This window comes from Pyxicephalus adspersus, chromosome 4 (genome assembly GCF_032062135.1).
Source record: "Pyxicephalus adspersus chromosome 4, UCB_Pads_2.0, whole genome shotgun sequence".
Lineage (NCBI taxonomy): Eukaryota > Metazoa > Chordata > Amphibia > Anura > Pyxicephalidae > Pyxicephalus > Pyxicephalus adspersus.
In genome coordinates, this window is record NC_092861.1 from 122,951,365 (window position 1) to 122,972,354 (window position 20,990).

General features: G+C 35.9%; 1 long non-coding RNA gene across 1 annotated transcript in view; it reads right to left on the reverse strand.

Moving 5' to 3' along the window:
- Positions 1-9,865: 9,865 nt before the first annotated feature.
- Positions 9,866-20,990, reverse strand: part of LOC140330135 (uncharacterized) — a 107,347-nt gene continuing 96,222 nt past the window's right edge. Inside the window, exon 2 of the long non-coding RNA XR_011920638.1 lies at positions 9,866-10,059. This is a non-coding gene — a long non-coding RNA (uncharacterized lncRNA). The remainder of the gene's footprint in view (positions 10,060-20,990) is intronic.

The window sequence follows — 20,990 nt, forward strand, 5'->3', positions numbered from 1 at the left end:
AATTCTCCAACACAATGCATGCTCTCAGACTATAAAGTGTTTTTACTACTGTGCTTGTACTAAATAAACATCAAGAATACAGTCAGAAAAAAAAGAAAGTTTAATAGGGTAAATGGATTTGCACTTTCACTTGCACTTTAGAATAAAAAAGATATTTGCAACATTATTAGTGTTTGTTCAGTATTTTAGATACACATGCTTTTAACAGTTTGTTAGTATAACAGAGAATTAACTATTACTAATTCATTATGTAGCAGTGAAGTTGTATTTATTCTTTGACTACAGGAAGAACATCTGATCATTTTAATAATAACTTTTAAAACTTTTTAAATTAATAACTTTAAAAATTCATATACAATATACAGAATTAATAATAACAAATTGTATTTAAAAGAAATACTCTCTTCTACTGTTAACTGATGCCAATTCTATTTTCATTTAGTAAGAGAAGTATTAAAGAGCCAGTCCTTAAAAAAGTAGTATTTCTTTATTTTTTTTTTTTTTGGTTATGTAAATTTTTTTTACGTTTTGGATACTTCAGCAGCATAATCTCCCAACCCCAGTTCCCGGGTCTGCTCCTGTCACCCGTAGTTTTGGGTTTTCCTTTTGTATGTTATTTAATGTACAGCGCTGCGTAATATGTTGGCGCTATATAAATCCTGTTAATTAATAATAATAATAATAATAATATGTTCTGTACTTCCTGTTGCATTCTTAATAACACAATAAATATCTAACATTAGAGTGGGATCCCGATCTGTTTATTACCTTGTTTATTTCCTAAACCACGTAGCACATTGCTGGTAGCAAAAAAGGTTAGATGATGCTTTTAATATTGTTTCTATAGTTAAAGGACCTCATTTTGCATACATACCATAGTTTGCTTTAAATACCTAAAAACTTCAAAAAAGATGTTTGAATGTTATTTCTAGTATTTGTAATTGCATGAATATAGTGAAGAGTTTCAATCACCTGCATATTGGGAATAACTTTAAGATCACAGTGCAACTCAAATTATTGTCGGTTTATTTTAAAGTACCTTCGCTCACTTGTTTATGTTGGGAAAATTGTAATTCCTTTAAAGAAAAGGTACCAAAAACAGGAGCAATATTGAGCTGCCTTTAGAGAATAAGAAAAAGGGGAAGTCACTGACCCCAATAAACCTGTTACCAATCAATTTACTATGCATCATTATCAGATACATCGACTAAGAACCATGGGGACTGAGAAGGACCCAAAACTCCATAGTGGGTGGAGACTGGTATCAATTAATATTAAGACGCTAAACATTTTGGATCTTTATCATTGATATCATTTTGTGCACCTCGCATTTTTTCTACATTTCTTGGTTACACCTTGCAGGACTCCCACTTTTTCTTCAATTACAACCGATTTTTGTGAGCATGGACTGTTTGAATTAATACATTTTATTACAGTCTTTATTATTATCTTTACGTGGGGAGCCTTGGTATTGCCACAGACCAATTTCCTAGCTAATGTGTGCTATACCCCAAGTGTGACACAGTGCTTTAGATTTACTTTCCTCTTTTGTTCTTTCACCTTCCCCTGTCCTTACCCTTTCTTCCCCTCCCCTTCTTTAATTTAATTTGAGAGTTATACTGTGACAGACTAATACTACGTTGACTGGCAAGGATAATGCTGCACACTGTAAGTATCATATATACTTAAATATAAACTGATCCGACAATAAACAAAAGTATTTACTTTTACCTGAGACAAGGAAAAACAGGACACATACTATGACTTGAGTATAAACCTAGGGCACAAAATTTTGTCTGTTACTTCTAACATTTTAAACAGTAATCAATAATAATGCCAGTAAAATTAACATTGAAAATGCACCTATTGGAGAGAATACACTTTGATCAGTGAAGCTGGGTGATCCAGCAAACCTGGAATGGGTCTGGTCCAGGATTTAAAACATTTGCTAGCAAATACTAAATGATTTTAGGAATTCCATTCCAGGTTTTCTGGATTACCCAGCTTCACTGAAGAAAGTGTATTCTCTCCAGCCTTGGAAAGCTTCAGTAAATCAGGGCCACTGTGTGTTATTTTTTTAAACATTTAATGGAGAAAAATTAAATTGCATTGGTTCAGTTTGTATATCCCCCCCCCCCCCCAGAGTCACAGAGGACACAGGCAATGAGTCCACCAGACAAAGTATTTGAGGATAAAGTCAAAGCAGAGTCAGGGTTACAGGCACAAGTTCGGTACAGGCAGTGCACAATTGCAGGGTCAGAACCAGGCAAAATCAGTAACAGTAAATCTAATGAATAACACGCCAACAACAGGTGAGCCCAGCTTAATGCTACAGCAGCACTGGTGACTGGGAGCAGAGAGTCCAGAGTCCCAGCAGCCAATGGTAGCACAGGATTGAGATCAAGAACTAATATGCCCCTAAAATCCCCTTCAGCTGTGCACAGCCTCAAAGTATGTGCTGGGGATGCCAAGAATGTACATCTCAGGCTGCACAGCCAAAGGGAAAAGGGTGATTTTGCTTTTTCCTTGCTCTCCTTGCTGCTGCAAGTGACACTGCCGGACAGAATGAACAGGGTGTGATACTGCAATAGTGCACAGCATGGTAACATTGGCCAGGTAACTCCTAACAGCCAAACCAAAAAGAAAGTTCAATGCTAAAAGAGTTTCCAGTCTGCTGACCATTTGTTATATGATTTTAATCTCATTCAAATGACTTCTCCGTTAAGTCTTACAAAACATTCAGGGAATCATACAACTAGGAATTAGGATTTCATTGTTGTTAAAGCATAATCAAATATGAAAGCACCGTAATGCCTTCTGCACAGGGAAAGCAGAACACAGATAGAACAGACAAAGGTACAGGTAGTCCCCAGGTTAAGGACATCCGACATACAGACGCCTCCTAGATACAAACGGGGTTTCCCTGCTCGCTGTGTGCAGGAAAGAGGCTTGGAGGAGGGGGGCGGTTTGCATGACTTGCAGAAGAAATCTTTTGCTAAACACAGCTGAGGTTGTGGTTGATCTTAGGGGGGGAGCTTTTTCTGCAGCCTCTTGTAACTCCTTAATGACCAAGACAAACTCTGCAGTTGTTTCTTTTTGCATATCAAAGCTCAGCTTGCTCCAGAAGTTAAAGAATATCTAGGCTCCATAAAGGTTTTTTTTTTTTATTTTGCTTTGTTTGTGATTAATTCGCACTGACAGGACAAACATATGTCCTAATTGCATTTATTACAATAATGTACCTGTTCCGACTTACATACAAATTCAACTTAAGAACAAACCTACAGTCCCTATCTCGTATGTAACCCAGGGACGACCTGTACCAGCAACATGGGTAAAAAGTATTTGGTCTGATATATCTATTTTTGTGTAAACATTCTCAACCCCTAAATCTAAATCTGTTTACTTCTTCTTACAAAAGCTTACTTACTACTACGAAAAAACTGAAGTGAAGAAAAGAAACTGTTCATTTATCCTGCCACAAACAAATGAATACAATGACACATTGTCCACTGAATATAGTATATACTTTAAATGTAACAACATAATAAAAAAGGAAGCCATGAATAGAGTTTTCATTATCAATACTTACATATTAAAGTGAACTTCATATCATCTAGTGGCAGTACATTTATTCATTTGAATAAATTGGTTGGGAGCTTGACTGTCATATTTGTTAATGTGAAACAAACACCAATCCTTTCAAATAATTTAATGTGCACATAGTGACCTTATTTGTCATTTTTTAAAGCCACCTCCAACCTGCACTGTGAAGAGTAGCATTTTCCTAAACCATGCCCTGTGCTGAGAAATAATCTACACCTATCTTTGACAGCTAGTACCCTAGATCTTACATGATCACATGCAAACTGGAAGTTAATTTACAAAAAAACAAAAACTGAGCCTGCAAATGCCATTGCATCCTAAAGGGTACCTGTGTTTAATACTGTATTTGTCCAATACAGATACAGTAGAAAAATATAGGGAAAATAATAATTATACTGATTTCAAACTTAAATGCACTAAATAACATATTTATATGGCCTTGGAAAAAATGCAAATGATAACAGTGTAGTGAACCAATACATTTTGCTACTACTACTATTAATATTATTATTATTAATAATATTAATAATAATATTAATAATAACAATAAAAAACAGGATTTATATGGTGACAGCACTGTACATTAAATAGGGGGTGCAAATGAAAGACCCTACTAAATTTGACTTGGTCATTTAAGCCTCAATGTCAATAAAGGATCAAATAATGAATCGTATTTTAACATATTGTTTCTGAAAATGAACTTCTGCCATTATCAAACACCCTGAATGTAAACACAGATATGGTTTAATGGGAACAGTCCCAAGGCTGTTTTACTACACTAAGTTGTATATTTTTTAGACGCATGACAATCTATTATGCTGACTGTATTGTTTGCAATAATAAAAATTCAAGAAAAAGTTAAACAGAAGTCAGGATTTACATGCAACTTTGGGTGACAATTAAAATCCTTTTCTTGTTCCAGTGAACAGTAATCTGTGCATAATTACATTCAAATGAGATATTAGCATTTTTTGTACTTACTCTTTGTTAATTGTAGAGTTCACTCACCATGGTGATGCTTTTGATAGAATCAGGCAACCTTAGTGACCTGATGCTGCAAGGCATGTTTGGATATTGTGCAGTAGTTTTCTTTTTTTTTCTTATTTTGGCATTTTGAGGAGTCCTGCTGCTTTTATTACATTCCTGACACTTTTGTTAATAAATCATTGCAGAGTTAATGAAAATTGCACTCAGGCATATCCAAAATAATTGTGTCCTTTGTCATGCTAATAAATTGAAAGATGTTGATCCAATGGGTGAGTGCTTGCCCATTATGAGAAAGTTTGCGTTATGTATGCCTGTTGCATTTATTTTACTTTTAGCCGGGCATATCATTCTGTGTCAGATGTATAAACAGAAAGGTAATATGTTTGATTTTCCCATTTTTCATAATAATAATCTATTAACATTGAAAGGGAGAACAATATTTGTATATCAAATAAGAAATGTATTTCTATTAAAATGTCAGTAATTTCATGCTAAGTGAAAGTGCAGCTGCATATAACGTGGGCTGTCTTTCTGACCTATTGTGAAATATTGCCAGAAAGAAAACCTGAATTACTAATATTAAGAAGATTATTTAATGGAAGGTGTCAAGTTTTTATTGCCTGAGTTCAGTGGAAGCATACAATCAGGTTAACAGTGGTACATGTGAAACATTTGAGATTATCATTTATTATATCATTCCCCTAAACTACTCACATGGTACAAATTATACTATAAACAAAGGTTGCATGTATTTCCCATGTAGACTCCTTTGGGAGGCTTTTTTCTTGCCCTGTGACCTATGGCTATAGTATACAAACATGCAAACAATGCAAAGAAAGGCAGGCAATATTGAGTTTCTGCCAGTACTGGACTCTACTTTGAACTCTGATCTCCTATGCTACCTTGCATGGCTACCACCGAGATTTTTGATAGTTTGCCTGATCTTGATTTAGTGATTCCTTTAGCCTGCTTACTTGCACCTGTTTCTGTTCCTGTGACAATCAAGATGTAATTTCTTATGAAACCGTGGAGATTCATGTTTCTTTTTCCTGGTTATTGTGGTTCATCTCATGATCTCTCCTGCTATCTACTCTCAACTATTACTGTTTAAGTAATCTCAGCTTAGACTTTGCCTTTGTCTTTTGCCTCTCTCCTGCTGAATTTCCCTCCAGACTTTCCTCTGCTGCTAAGAGAAATCAATGACTCCATTTTTATGCCTGCTGTTGGCTCAGGGTACTGGTTCCATACCATGCTGTGGATAAGTTAGTAAACCTTCAAAGAAAGGGCCTACATCTATGGGTAGACTTTTGTTTGGAACTGGATATCTGACAAGATCATATAGGTGTGATGGTCAGATTTCCATAAACATCTAGCCATAAGATAAAATCCATTACACAGCACTAATACAGCTAAATATATAATAAAATGGAGCTTGGTGTCAGAGATTTGCAGAAGATGGGGGCAGAAGAAAACCATTATTGACATCCTCTACTGTATTGCAATATTATATATATATATATATATATATATATATATATATAATCTAATGTCTGAAGCAATCTGACAGACAAATAAACATGTTTTAAGATTTAGCTGAGAAGGGATGGTCCTTATTGGAAGCTATTGTAAAGTGCAGCCATTGCACTGAATATCTGCTCACAGAATTTAATCAAACATATGTTTCTGCATTAAAGGCAAATAGAACAAAAATGATTGTTGAAGTGGATATAAAATTGTTGTTTTTGGTAAAAATTATGAGACATTATTTCCATAGCAACTTTTATGAACCCCAGACAGTATGGGACAGTCTGAATTTATTTTTCTGTTGAGTTCCAATCTGGTTGTGCTGAGAAAACAGGGATATTATTATGCCACAATGGGAATAAAATTGTACACCTGGAAACAATTATAGTGATTTCACTTGGTTAACAGTCACAAAATGAGAAAACTGTATGTTTATGTAGCAATAATTGTGCATAACTGAAAATAATTGTGTGGACTGGTAAATATAGTAGTTATGATACATTGTTAACTCCTCTAAGAGACAGTACCTGACATGACTATGGGCTCTGTAAAACACTGCATAATATATGGGCACTCTATCAAAACATGATAATATTTATATTATCAAATATTCACCATAGCCAATTAAATTTTTTGTATAATGTTACATCCAGAAGGTCTGTTTTGTAAGTGTATGTTCTCAAATAAGCATCCCAGTTCTCAAACTAACCTGTTGGAATTAGAGATATAAAGCTATGAGCAGTTTGTGATTATAAGTAACTTAAGTCATTTCAGCATGGAAGAAAGCTTATCAATGTAATGAAGTAAATTCACATGGAGTACACGTACACATGAATACTCATGAACAAAAAGTGCAATTATAACAGCAGTTCCATCACCTGTATATCACTTATGATTTTTGTTGTGCTAAGTAAATGATCCCATCTTCTTGTGTAAATTGTAGGCATGAATTCATTTCAAATAAAATTACTTTTCTTTTCAATAGCATGTTAAGTCAGCTGCTGTTTTGTTTTTCATGTCAAGCTTTAAGAATGAAGCAACAACAACCCCCAACAATCTACGGTACGCTTTTATTTTGTGTAAGTGTGACCTCTTTAACTAATTTTTTATGCATCAAAGCCATTTGACATTTACCAAAACAAATGCATATGCCTCTGAGAGTGTTTATGACAAAAACACAACTAGTTTGACAGCTTGCTCTATAGGGAAGAGTTATGGTGGGTAGTATCACGGTTTTAATGCCTCTAAAGTCCTCTTTCTTTCCTAGTCCCAAGGCACTTTCTCCGGGCCTGGACTAAATATAATACAACTGTGGCAGCTGGGAGCTTGACAGTGTTTATGAAGAATTGCAACTGATGATCAGTGAATTGTTACATTGTTTATGACAGTGATGGAAATTACTGAGAGGCTAGGAAGAAGATGCTCTACTGTTCAGACGACAAAAGACAAGAGTGGGAAAAATAGATCAATCTTTTAGTTTTAATCATGTTCCAAATATTCAGATAGTAAAATATGATTGATTTTGATTGCAGAACAACAGACAATCTATTGTGAAACAAAGCAAAAATGGATGTTGGTTCTTCTGATTAAACACAAAACTTGTCAGAACTGGCACCTATCAGAAATTTACTCCTAAATATCAATGACATCAAATCTTACATAGCAGATGAACAAGGCCATTTACAACATGCACTTTTGTTTAAAACAAAAGTAAAACACCTGTGTGAATAGGCTCTCATGGAAACATCTATTCGCTGACTTCAAGTATCCCATGCTTGGGGCTGTCTTCTAGGACACACAGATACAAATATATGGAAAATACCGGATTTCCTGGCACATTGCAGTCTTACATATATTGTCCAAAAAAGTAGTGTCCTCCCCCACATTAGCCAAACAGTGTCAAAATTGGGTGTGCTACAAAGGCTGGCAATGTATGTACATTTAATCACATTCTTTTCATACATTCCATAATCTATACAAATGTGAAAGCTTGAAGAACTCCTTTTTCAAGGGTATGTAAAAAGGATCTACCAAAACATCATGTCAGTTGACATTTTGTTGACCAGTTGACCAGTTGTCTATGAAATGTATTATAGCAAGAGATATACAAATTGTAAAAATAATTTGACTGACAGATTGCTAGAATATGTAGCTTGATGACAACTGCTATTAGTTACAATCAAGTGTCTTTGTTCTGTAATGTTGAAGACATTTTGCTGGGTATCTATCCAGCTTTTTCAGTTGCCATGGGTGTCATGTCCTAATCATTAAAGCCGCAGAAGAAACTGTTACCCTAATCCAATCAATATTGTTTTAGGGAAACTGTTGATTGTCGTAGAACTTGATGGGAGTTCTGAAAGTATTCAAAACCAATGTATTCTAATTACAATATCCCACTCAATGGTTCCAAATACCAAAGTGTCTGGGACAGGTGAAATTTTTTATATTACATTTTTCCAGGGTAAATTTGCTCCAGATGTTTTTGGTACCATTGAATTGGATATTGTAATTAGAACCAGGTGGTTTTGCAAATGTCTATGCTATTGTGATTGGATTAACTATGATACCCATGTGGCTATAAAAGCTAAACTGAAGAAGATGTTTGGATAAACAGCTAATAATCTTCAACATTACAGTTCATGTAATACTGTATATTAACAAGCATAAATGCATCAAAACTGTACTTCTGAAATGTTAGTCACTGGAGAACCTAGATAATCCTGATTATTTTTGTTGACAATTGACAGATATATATTGTTTGCCTTGTAGTAATTATTCCCAAGCATTGAAAGTAGAAAGCATTACAAAGTTAACAAATGTAACCCTTCCAATACATTGTTGACAATAGTAGAATTCTAACTTTCAACAGAAACAGCCTAGACTATGACACAACTATAATATAATGTTAGAATTATAGAGGGTAATCCAAAATTAATATAATGACACATTCCAAAATACTTTGGAAGTGAGTAAATCTCAATTACAAAATCAGGTGCGAATATGAGTCGTATTAGGTTTATTGCCAATTAAATGTATATGTCAGTTATAAAATAGTTGTGCCAAGTAGCACTTTGATATGTAATTTCTTGAAGCAACTTGAAGTAACTAAGAGGGTGTCATCAAAGCCAAATAGCTGATGCCTGGATTACAGGTGCATCCTTAAAAAACTGTGAAATTATTTAAAGTATATTTATAGCTAAAAGCCTTTTTTTGTTGCGAAGTAACAGAACTAGTTAGGTTGAAAGGGAAGTGAGAGAAAACAACACAAACAGAAGTAAAAGGAGTTATGGGAATGATAGAACCTCTGTCAGCTGGAACCTCTCTCTCTTTTTTAGAATCCCAGATAGTAATAAAGCCCGATGGGGAGTTCAACATTTTCCCATTTATATAAAACTAAGAAGTGTCTAGATACATTGTAATATGACAATAGGATTCTAACATTATATCCCAAGCATGAAAAAACTTAACATCAGGGACAAACAATAGCTACAAGTCAAAACTCATTGGCTGGAGTTCAATATGTTGTGACTGGATGGTTGTCATCTCCACAAAACACAGCCTTGAAAATAACAAAGTAGTTTGAATATTTTTTCTGTGTATGGTAAACCTCATAAAACTGGAACTTGATATATGGAAAGCAACATATACATCACCACCATCCTATAGTAGTTATTAGGTCTGATGGTTGTATAATTGTCAGGGACTATTTGTAATGCGCCTGGGCACACAAACCACAACCAACTCCAGATATCCTTGAATCAGGTTTATTCAAAACAGCACAGCACAGCAAGGGTTAATTTCAATCAAGCAAGGTACAGAAGGATAAGGCAAATGCAGGTCAGTAACAATCCGAGGTCAGGGCTGGCAGCAGGCAAAATGGTCAATAACAATCCGAGGTCAGGGCTGGCAGAGTTCAATCAGAGTTAGTTTCAGACCGGGTCACTGAGGAGATGACAAGCAGATAAAGTTTAACATACACAAAGACACACCCAAGCACACTGTGGTAACAGAGGCTATAGCGGGCAATGGTGTAATGGACAGGCTCTCCTTAAATGGCCAGGATGACCAATCACCTTGCGCCACCTGGCACTGTCTGATAGGAGACTGAGTAAATCCCCTGCAGCTGATTGGCCGCAGGGAATTCAAACTAACTCTGTCCCGCCCTAGGGCGAGGCAGCCGAGTGCCACGCCCTCGGGGGGTACAAGAGGGACGCATGGTGACACGCGCACCTCTTCCCACAGTACCCCTAGGACGTGCACTACTTTGCACTTGCAAAGGAGTGCTGGGAGCAGGAACCACATCCAAAGGGATGCAAGGGCTGCTGCCTGGCTGAACAGTACTTTGGCCAGGGCGGATCCCTCCGCCTGTAGAGACAGACAAGCTGCGAGCAGGGCAGCAGCCTCGGCCATGCTGCCTGCTACTGTGGCGTCCCCCTCTGTGGCTGGGAACCCCAGGGACACCGCGGGCTCGCAGGGCGGGTAAGTTCCTTACACTATTAAGCTACTTTGAAAAACCGGTCGATTTTGTGCAAATGCTTATGAATTGTTGTTAATGCTTAATGTCACCAAACACAAATAAACAATTACACATTATGATTGGTAAAACCATCACCATTTCAATGACTTTATGTAAATTTGATTTGACCACAATGGAGAGGTCTGGACTGCAGTTTGATGAATTGTTACTTTTTCTTGAACAGTCAAACAATCAGAGGAATTTTCTATTTAAAAAGTGGAAAATCAGATTAAAATAACTTCTCAAATAAAAGTGTTGTATTTCTCATTTCGTATTATGCCAAGTACAGTAAACTGTGATCTGTTACTTGTGTTTTCTGGTGAAATCTGCCTATTAAATGAAGTGTTGTATTTGTCATCTGTTATTATGCCAAGTACATTAAAATTGCGATTTTCTGGCTATAGCTATATATACCACTCGCATCTCAAAGTCTGTAGAATAAGACCCCATCCCTTATTCTGTCATCAGAAACAGACTCTACAAATACACTATTCTACAGCATGCAATATCTTTTGATTTTATACATTAAGTACAGTTTTTAAAGCACAGTAAATTTCAGCGTCAACAAACTCACACAGACAACATTAAAAACAGGGTTACTATACTAAAAAAGTAAATTAGTACAACATGATCAGCCCCCGATTTGTGAACTTACTTGACCCCTAAACTTATCGCTAAAGCTTTACCAAAGCCGTAAACGTAATTTATTTTAAAATTACCAAAAATGTTTAAAAAATAAGAGATAGGGTAGGGAAAGTAAATCCATTTGTAAGTATCCAGTCCTTAGATAGGATTAACCAGGGCAAAGGGGAGTAAATCTGCAAACAGGGACGAAAACAGTAGTGAAAAACCAACATGGGTTCCAAAACTCTCCTACTCCTATACAGATTAAAAAAAGGTTTGTCTTTTGAAATAATTTGACCTGTCCCTAAATATTTTCACAACCCCAATATTATTTTTCTATCCGAACACTACCTGTAAAAATATACCTAAAATTTAGATTATTGGGTGATTTTTTTTTCCTTTTAGGTTGATTTTTCCCTTTCCTTCTAAAGTCTATGTACCTGTTTAATTAAAGATTTTGAAGGCTGGAGAGGATACACCTTCATCAGTGAACCTGGGTGATACAGCAATCCAGGAATGGATTTCCTATGCTATTATGCTATTAGTATTATATATGCTATGATTTCTTGCTATTTGTTAGCAAATGTTTTCAATCCTGGACCAGATCCATTCCCGGTGTTTTGAATCACCCAGGTTTACTGATAAAAGTGTATCCTCTCCAGTCTTGGAGAGCTTTAATAAATCAGGCTCTATGAAACACAAACATGGAGATTCATTATTAAAATTTTCTGCTACATTTGTAAGCCACAATGTTGACCATGGTAAAATAATTGTTCAACCATGCTACTTAAAATCTCAGATTGCAGCAGTACCTTGATGCCTCCGCAACCACTTGAGAGAAGAAATCGGCTTTTTTTTTCTAACATCACAAGGCTATCTCAATAATAACTCTAGGCATTCTACCAGCAAATCTGTGGTTCACACCATTTACAGATCCATTGTTGCAATCGTTTTGAAGAAAGAAGCAGGTTTATGAAGTCACAGCGGGTCAATCTCCTTTATTACAGAAAAACTCTTTAAATCAAAGCTATCTGTAAGACAGATCCCCAACGGGTCAAGTATACTTTGAGAATAATCTCATGAGACTTATGTCCTAATATTCACCCAACAATCTCCAACAGATGTACTAAAGAGAAAACTTTACACTAGAGGTTTTTTAGCCCCATGTGCCCATGTAACCCTTGCCTGGTATTTAAAGTTTATTATTAAATTTATTAAATGTTGGACATATTTCATTGAGTTATGCCTAAGAATTTTAGGCCTACAATGTAAAATAAATTTTCATGCAAAACAATGTACCGTGTTTGGCATAAAAATCCTGACATACTGACATAATTAGGCCGGTAGGGAGGTTAATTGGCTTCCCTCCAAAATTGACCTTGGACTGTATCAAAGGAAGACATATGACTGAGGTAGGGACATTAGATTGTGAGCCCCTTTGAGGGACAGCTAGTGACATGACTGGACTTGTACAGCGCTGCCTAATATATTGGCACTACATAACTATTGTGTAGTAATAATAACACAGCTCAAAAATCTTCACTTGCCAAGGAGTTTTCCATATATTTAGTGTATTTCAGGTCTGTGGAATCCAGAAATGACATTGGTTTCATTGAATTGGCTCTAGTTATTGTGATACAGGAATAAGAATAGACAATTTTACCAACAAAAAATGTTAACACAGCATATTATTATCAATCTTTATTTACACAGATGTTTTGCATTTAAAATATTAAATGTAGCATTATTTTCATGAAACTTTCAATTGCCTTCTTTTTATTCATATATTTTGTTTTTTTACAGAAATATGAGTTCTTCAAGAAGAAATATCCAAATGGTTTTACAAAAGCTTTGCTATAATGAACACCAATGGTCCATAAGTGTTGATTTAAAAATGATGAACTTCCTACTTGGACAGCAAAGTGGATACACAAAGTAGCCATGTTTCCTCTGCTTGTGGGATAATAGAGCAAAGCAGGATCACTGGAAAAAGTGACATGGCCTCCAAGGAAAAACATGAAAAAAGGTGCAGCGAACATCATTATTGAGCCAACGGTTGACAAGGAAAAAAACCTCTCCCTCCACTACACACACAGTTAGGATAAATGAAGCAATTTGTTAGAGCTCTGAACAAGGACAGTGATTGCTTCAAATACATTTGTAGATTCTTCCCTGGATTGAGCACTGAAAAATTAAAAGCAGGAATCATTGATGGACCCCAGATTCGGAAACTGATAAATGATTCAAATTTCACAAGTTACATGACTGATACTGAAGGTTCTGCCTGGGACAGCTATGTCATGGTTATCAAGAACTTCCTGGGTAACCATAAAACACAAAATTATGAAGAACTGGTACAAAACTCGTTCCTAAACTTAAAAAATTTGGATGCTACTATGGGCATAAAGCTACACTATCTCCATAGCCATTTACAAAAATTTCCAGAAAACTTTGGCGATTTCAGTGAGAAACAAGGGGAGAGGTTCCATAAAGATATAAAGGTGATAGAAGAAAGGTATCGGGGCAGATGGGATAGACACATGATGGCAGACTACTGCTGGAGCCTTCAATGTGATTGTCCTGATCATCAGCATAAAAGCAAATCATACAATTATAGTTTTTCAATGACTTCTTTGTGATTAGTTCTGTAAATTTACTGAAGATAGAATATATTGACACTAAGTATTTCATTTAATTTTGTATACGTAGTCATATCTAGTTTAATTTTGCTTAATTTTCATGTTTCATTAGTTTTCTATAAGGGAATTATTGAGGTCATTATTTCAAACCTAGAGCTAATTCAGCAAAACCAATACCACATTTGGAATCTGTGCATCAAAAAAAACCTAAAATGACTTTAATGACGGTTTGGCAAGAAAATGTTTTTTGACCAGTGTAATAATTGGGCATTGGTGGGATTTTGTTATACTGTGGTATACATTAGGGTGGATTAAATGTTACGTACACACGTGGTTTAAGTGTTGAGATTAGTTTTTGGTGGGGTGATGTTGAGTGTTAAAGGGTATCTACTTTTGTTGAGAAAAAAACTATACCCTCTATGTGTTTTGAAAATATTTGAACAAACTTTATTGAAGATTCCTACCTTTTTCTATTCTTAAGAAACAGTTGTTTGTTTCAGCATCTTTCATGATTAGCAACCGGAGATTCATTGAAGGGTATGGGCACTGCCCTACTCAAATAGAGCTTCATATTGCCTGATTTATTAAAGGTCTCCGAGACTCAAGAAGAACTTTCATCATTGAACATGGATGATACAGTAAGCATTAGATAGATCTGGTTCAGGATTGAAAACACTTGCTAACAAATAGCAAATGACTTTTAAGAAATATACTCCATGTTTGATGGATCACCCAGGTTCACTGATGAAAGTGTATCTCCTCTTTACCAGTGCTTTAACAAATCAGGCCCTTAGTTTAAGGGTCTGCCAGGTCTTCTCCAGAGACTCTGTGAGTGAGGATGTTGTGCTGGGTACCAGAAACAAGGCTGATCTGTAAATAAACAAATAGCATGGAACACAAGAAGCTGCAGCTTTAAATATGCACACAATTGCTGACATTTGTGAGTATCAACCCAGGTAGATCCTGGGGAAATTTGGTGGTCTCTGGGTTCATTGCAGGTTGTGTTTGACTGTCATGTTCTACCTCCTAAAAAAGCTCAAGGTGCAGGTCTGACACCAATTGTTCTAGACTAAATGTCAGTGTTGTAATGAGGTACGCTGCAGTGTTTGCATTTCTGTAGCAAAGTTCTGTTGCATGGGTTCCCTAAAATTTTACTTTCTGGAGGCATTGGATACATCTAAGGTGTACAGAGTTTGCCATACTGCATTTTTTTACATTGATAGAAAATGACAGTAGCTGCAATTTAAATTAAAAGGCGATTTTGAGGACACAACACAGCATGTGCTTATAACTAGGCTACATCTACTGCAAATACTGCTCTGCAATTTCCATGTGTTACAAAGGTTGTCTACCATTTATCCCTCCTGGAATGGTCTTTCCAGGAGCAGACCATCCAGCAAAAATCTCCCTTTTCCTGTCTGCTTGCAATAAAGGGGTTGAGGGGGGTTTGGGGGTTGTTGGCCTTTTCTTTTTTTCTGCTTCTTATATTGTTCATTAGGAAACTAAAGGGATAAAAATACCAAACAATATTGCTTGCAGTGATAGAAAAACCTACAAATAAGCTCATAAATTGCTACTGAAAATTATTTCAAGTGTAATTTCACTTTTTTATATGCTTGCTCCACCACATTTATTTTATTGTAAATCTAACAGTCTCAGATTTTAGGGCCATCTTTTTTTTAGATTTAGTGAAGGAAGATATTCTGATTATTTATTGAGGCTATGCACTGCAGATGCTACAGGAAATTTCTACAGAGAATGAGGAATTCTCATTTTAGCCAGTCCTGTCAATTATTATTACACAGTATTTATATAGCGCTATCATATTACACAGAGCTGTACAAAGTCCATAGTCATGTCACTAGCTGTCCCTCAAAGGGGGGCTCACAAATCTAAAGTCCCTACCGTAGTCATATGTCTTTTATACAGTCTAAGGTCAATATGGGGGAAGCCAATTACCTACCTGCATGTTTTTGGGATGTGGGAGGAAACCCACACAAACTTCATGCAGATAGTGTCCTGGCCAAGATGCGAACCTGAGACCTAGCACTGCTAAACTACGAGCACTTACCTCTGAGCCACCGTACTGCCCTATTGAAAGACCCTCCCTCTCATCATCTTTCGGTGATGCCTGCAAAAATTGAACAGCTTATAACAGAGAGTAATACAACAAGAGGAAAAAAGGAGTCAGAATGTGCAATGAGCAAACATGTTTGCTCACTGGCACAGTACATATGTAATCGCAAGGTTTTACATATAAATTTTTTTTCTTACATTTAATGTACTTCTACATGTACAGTAAAAATTGCTGAAAACACTATACATTTGCTTTAAGCAAAATTATTATTATTATACATGTGCAACCAAACAATTTAGAATAGTGTGCCCTCCAAATAAGAATTTCCCAATCAAGGCTGAGGGTTGGGGAGACTAAAACAGCCCAAGAATTCCACTATTCTAGAGGAATATCTGTCTAATTTGTAAATTCCAGTTTTGGGTATACTTTCTCATTATACTTGAAAAATATTTAATGCTCTTTTTACATTTTAGTAGAAAATATAGAAGTAGTATAATACATGCACAAACTCCCTCTCCACCATTTAATTATTTAATAATCTGTTGCTTACAGAATGAATGCTCATGTGGGATCTGATTTGTTTTGCCAAATCCTGCTCCTTGCACATTGTCTTTACATATTTAGCATTGTTCTCTCCACGTGTCAGGAATACTCTATACCTGGAAGCCTAAGGTATCATTTTTCAGTTAGTAACTGTATCTATTAGCATATGCTTTTCCCTTGGTTTGTGTACTTATTCCAAGCTTGTGCTTTTTTACAATGCAGAACACAAGAGACTTGTTTTGTAAGATTAATGAAGGTCACCAAAATTCTCAAAAGTATTCTGATAATTAAGGCTTTGTTTATCAAAAACAAGTTACATTAAGAGCAAAAAGATTCATGGTAATTATTCATAATCTTAACAATTCAAGTGTAGCCACCTCATTTGTGCATTTAATTCTTCTTGTTAATGTTTTGCATAAATCTGCATAATTACTTGAGTTGCCTGTTGTAATTTTGACAGCTATTGAGTTCATGTGCACTAAACTATATCAAAAGCTTGGCGTGCTGAATATTTATAATTTCACTAATGTTCCTGGGATAACATTTTGCTAACAATATTTTAGTTTTCATAAAGTTGACAGAGTATACTTGGAGTTATTACCAAATCCAGATCTTATTAAGTGATAATATATACCACAAATAACCCAGATGATACATATGTGGAATTTCAGTATGATACATGAACCTGTGAGATTTTCTAACAGTAGTATTAAACAAATCCCTAATTAACTGTTTAGTGGTTTGAGCCATTAACATTAACAGGACTATACTTGGGAATGCAAACTTGGCTAAATAAAATGTAGAGCCATTTTATACTAATGCATCGGATTATCAAAAACAGTGGTTCTTTAGCTATCGATGGAGCTTGTTAGATTGGGTTAGTCTCTGTTTCCTTCATTAGGTGTCATGATTACTGACTGTTCTTGTCTAACTTAAACTTTGTGTGTATATCCGTTATTACAAGTTAGTGGACTGTAGCATCACAACCAGATAATCCTAATAGTCATAATGAAACCAAGAATCATTCTGCTAGGTCTCAGGAAGACCCATTTTAGCCTTTTATGAGGAATTCCAAACTCCAGACATCCTTAGTTTGGTCTGGTTTAATGTAAGTATTTGTGCTAATTAACTGCAACTTGGCAGCACACCTTAACCTGTAGAAATATGAATTTGCCAGAATGGGAGTCTAATAGGTGTGCCAAAGAGCATTTTAATCTACATTAACATATCAGCTCCATTTTCCTACACGTGTTGTTATTGGATGGTCAAACTAGTGTGTATCCCTACAAAAACTCTATCATGGCTGCCTATCAGAGGGAGCTCTTACACAAAATTTTGAGGGCTAACAACAATGTCACTGATGGATTGAGTGCTGAGAGAAGTGACTGATGAAAGCATAAGTTTTGCCTTATAGAAAGTATCTTTATAACAGCAACCTGTACTAACTTGTGAACAATGCTAATGCATATCATATACCACAAGCAAGGATACCCATGCAGAAATCTAATCATTATACTCATTGTGCGGGTCCTTTAAGTATGGATTAAATATACCTCAGATTCAGGGCTTAGTTTCCAATATGCATTTGTACAACATTTTTGTAGAACCTAGAGCCTGAGATGGATCTTAAAGGGTGGTATACACATGAAGCTGTTGATATACATGGTAATAGCTTTTTATTTTCTTCCATGTAAGTATATCTATGGTCGCCAACCTTTTTGGTCCTACGGACCACTAAACTCATGCCCGGATAGCAGTGGTGTCACTCAAAGGGAAAGAAACTTCCCCTTAGTGACATCATGATACCAAAACCCGCCAACTCTTCCATTGCAGGTCTGAGCCTGTGATGGGAAAGTGGGTGGGTTGTGTTCGGAGAGCCTGTGATGTTTCTGAACCCCCCCCTCCCAGGCGGGGTCCTTCTCCTGACTATGCTGGAGGCGCACAGGCCAAAGCCGCAGACCATTGCTGATCTATAACACTTCCACACTATTCTTAAACTGATCTTGGAAGCAAGCTATTTCTTTAAAAAGGCTAAGATTTACTGTTACTTAATGTGAATTTAGTCATTCGAGGCTAATAGGGACTGAAAGTGAAGCTTTATTTTTATTTATTATTTTATTATATACTTATTATTTTAAGTAAAACAGCACTTTTTCTCTGTTTGGCATTGTTGGTGCTGTATCTACTGGCATTCAAGTTAGACAGATGGAAGGCAGGTCAAAGCAGATAAGTACATACTAGTATGTATTTAATGCAATGCTTCCCTGCTGTACTACTTTGCATGGGGGGTATAGAGAAACCATGACAGCAGTAGGAAGATATAGGAATGCATAAGCGGGAGGGAATAAGAAGAGGCTTCTCCCATATCATATTATGCTATGTTGGGGGGTAAAGTGGTGGTGTTGGGGATGGGGTTTGCTGTATTTCTATTGACTGTTTTAAGAGTTTCCAGTAGCAAACACATTTTTTACCTAGGTTTGTCCTTTACTTAAAAAGCTTTTTTTGATTTTTCAAGTTTTTATGACTTTTAGTACATAAGGTAAGTGATCCTTCAGTAACAAGTAACAGTACGATGCTAAGAAAAAAGTGTAAATGACAAAAGAGGAAAACTAAGTAGAAATTCTTGTAGTAATCCCCCTATGCCTCCACGTTTAGTTCCTAAATGTCAGGATGGCACAGGCACATCATTGATAACAGGATAAAAAGTGTTTTTGTAGCCCTTTTACTAAAAAGATTTTAGGGCTGAAAACTGGTAGATTACTGGGGCAGCTAATCTGTTCAGATATTTTTATTCTGTGTCTGTGAAAGTTCATATTTATCCAGGTTATCCATTGTAAATCTAGTAGTAACTAGTCAAATTCAACTAGACTTGTTCTTGTTCCAGTGATCTTCAACATTACTATCAACTACAGCTGAATCTGACTCCTACTAGTTATTTAATAGTGACTATTTAAACAAATAAAAATGTGTCTACCACTGCTCTCTTAGATCAAGGGTTGAGAGAAATTTACCACCCAATGTTGAGCATCTTGTAGATGATATTTTGACAAAAACTGGTAAATAAGTAACAATCTTATCATCAAAATAGTTCCAAAAATACCTACTTCATTTGATAAAGAAATGATTCATTGAGTTTCATCTCTTCTTGGGACTGACAACACATGGTTTGAGTCTTTTGAAGAACACGCAATGGGTAATTGCCAGGCTTTCAATGTCAATATATTGGTATATATAGAGGGTAAAATAAGAAAAATTCCATTTTTATACCTGGGAATTCATGTGAACTTTTCCTAATAACACAAAGAAGTTTTGTAAATCTTTGAAACAGCAAAAGACTCTCCAAGAAAGCCCTGAACTGTTTTCATTCATTCACAAAAGGGGATTGTTCAGTGATACACAGCCTCTAGCTCATTAGCTTTTATAGGAAATCAGAGGAATGTTTGAAGTCTATGTTCTTCCCTTTGACATGCATTGATATGAACTGATCACTGGGGTAAGTGCTGCAATAAATACTCAATCACCACTATGAGTATCTATAAAAGAACCTACCCGAAAAAGTTTGTCTGGTAGGGCTTCAAAAAGTTATGTGATCTCACCTATACGTTAATAAACCAAGGGTTTAAAATCATAGGTGTACTTCTGTGAATAAGTAAAAATAGTTTAACTGTTTGCTAGTGAATATCTTCAATGCAGGTATTTAAAGTAAAGTGCTGTATTTCTAAATTTCCTATTCCATTTTTTTTAGTATGCTGTAAAGTATTCCATTTATGATCCCCTAAATGTTTATAATCAATGGTGGGAGGTTGGTTCATTATCATACAGGAGGATGCTAAACCTTTTTGGATCCTCTCCTGGTGACCCAGTATTTTAGGTAGAACAATGACAGAGAAAATTACAGTACCAGTTACTGTAATCTGGCCATGGCCAAGTAAATATCCAGATAGGCTTACAGCCGACATTTTGCTATATGGTTTAACCTCCTGGGTGGTTCATTTCTGTCTGGTTTTATATGTCTAAAAGCATGACAAAATCATGTCAAAATAATAAATTAAAATAATTTAAAAAAAATAATACATGTAATAATAATCTTTGACATGATTTTGTGTTTCAAACTTTATTATACTCATACTATTATATTATACTGTAACATACATTTTCATGAAAGACAATGTACTGCTTTTAGACATATAAATCCAGTGTTTTGCATTCAATACAGTTATTTTGTATTGAATGCAATACAAAATAATTTGAAATTCCATCTGTGCCCCTAGCGACAGCTGTCTGCACCAACGTCACCGGGAACTCCCAGGGAACATCAGCGCACTCGCCGGGGACAGAATAACGAAGAGAAAGCAGCCAGAGAATAGCAGGACACTGGAGGATGCTGGAGGATACTGATGGGACCAGGTAAGCCTTTATTTTTTAGCTACCCCGATCGTGGCTCGGGGGTTACGGCTTCAGCTTGTTTTTTTTA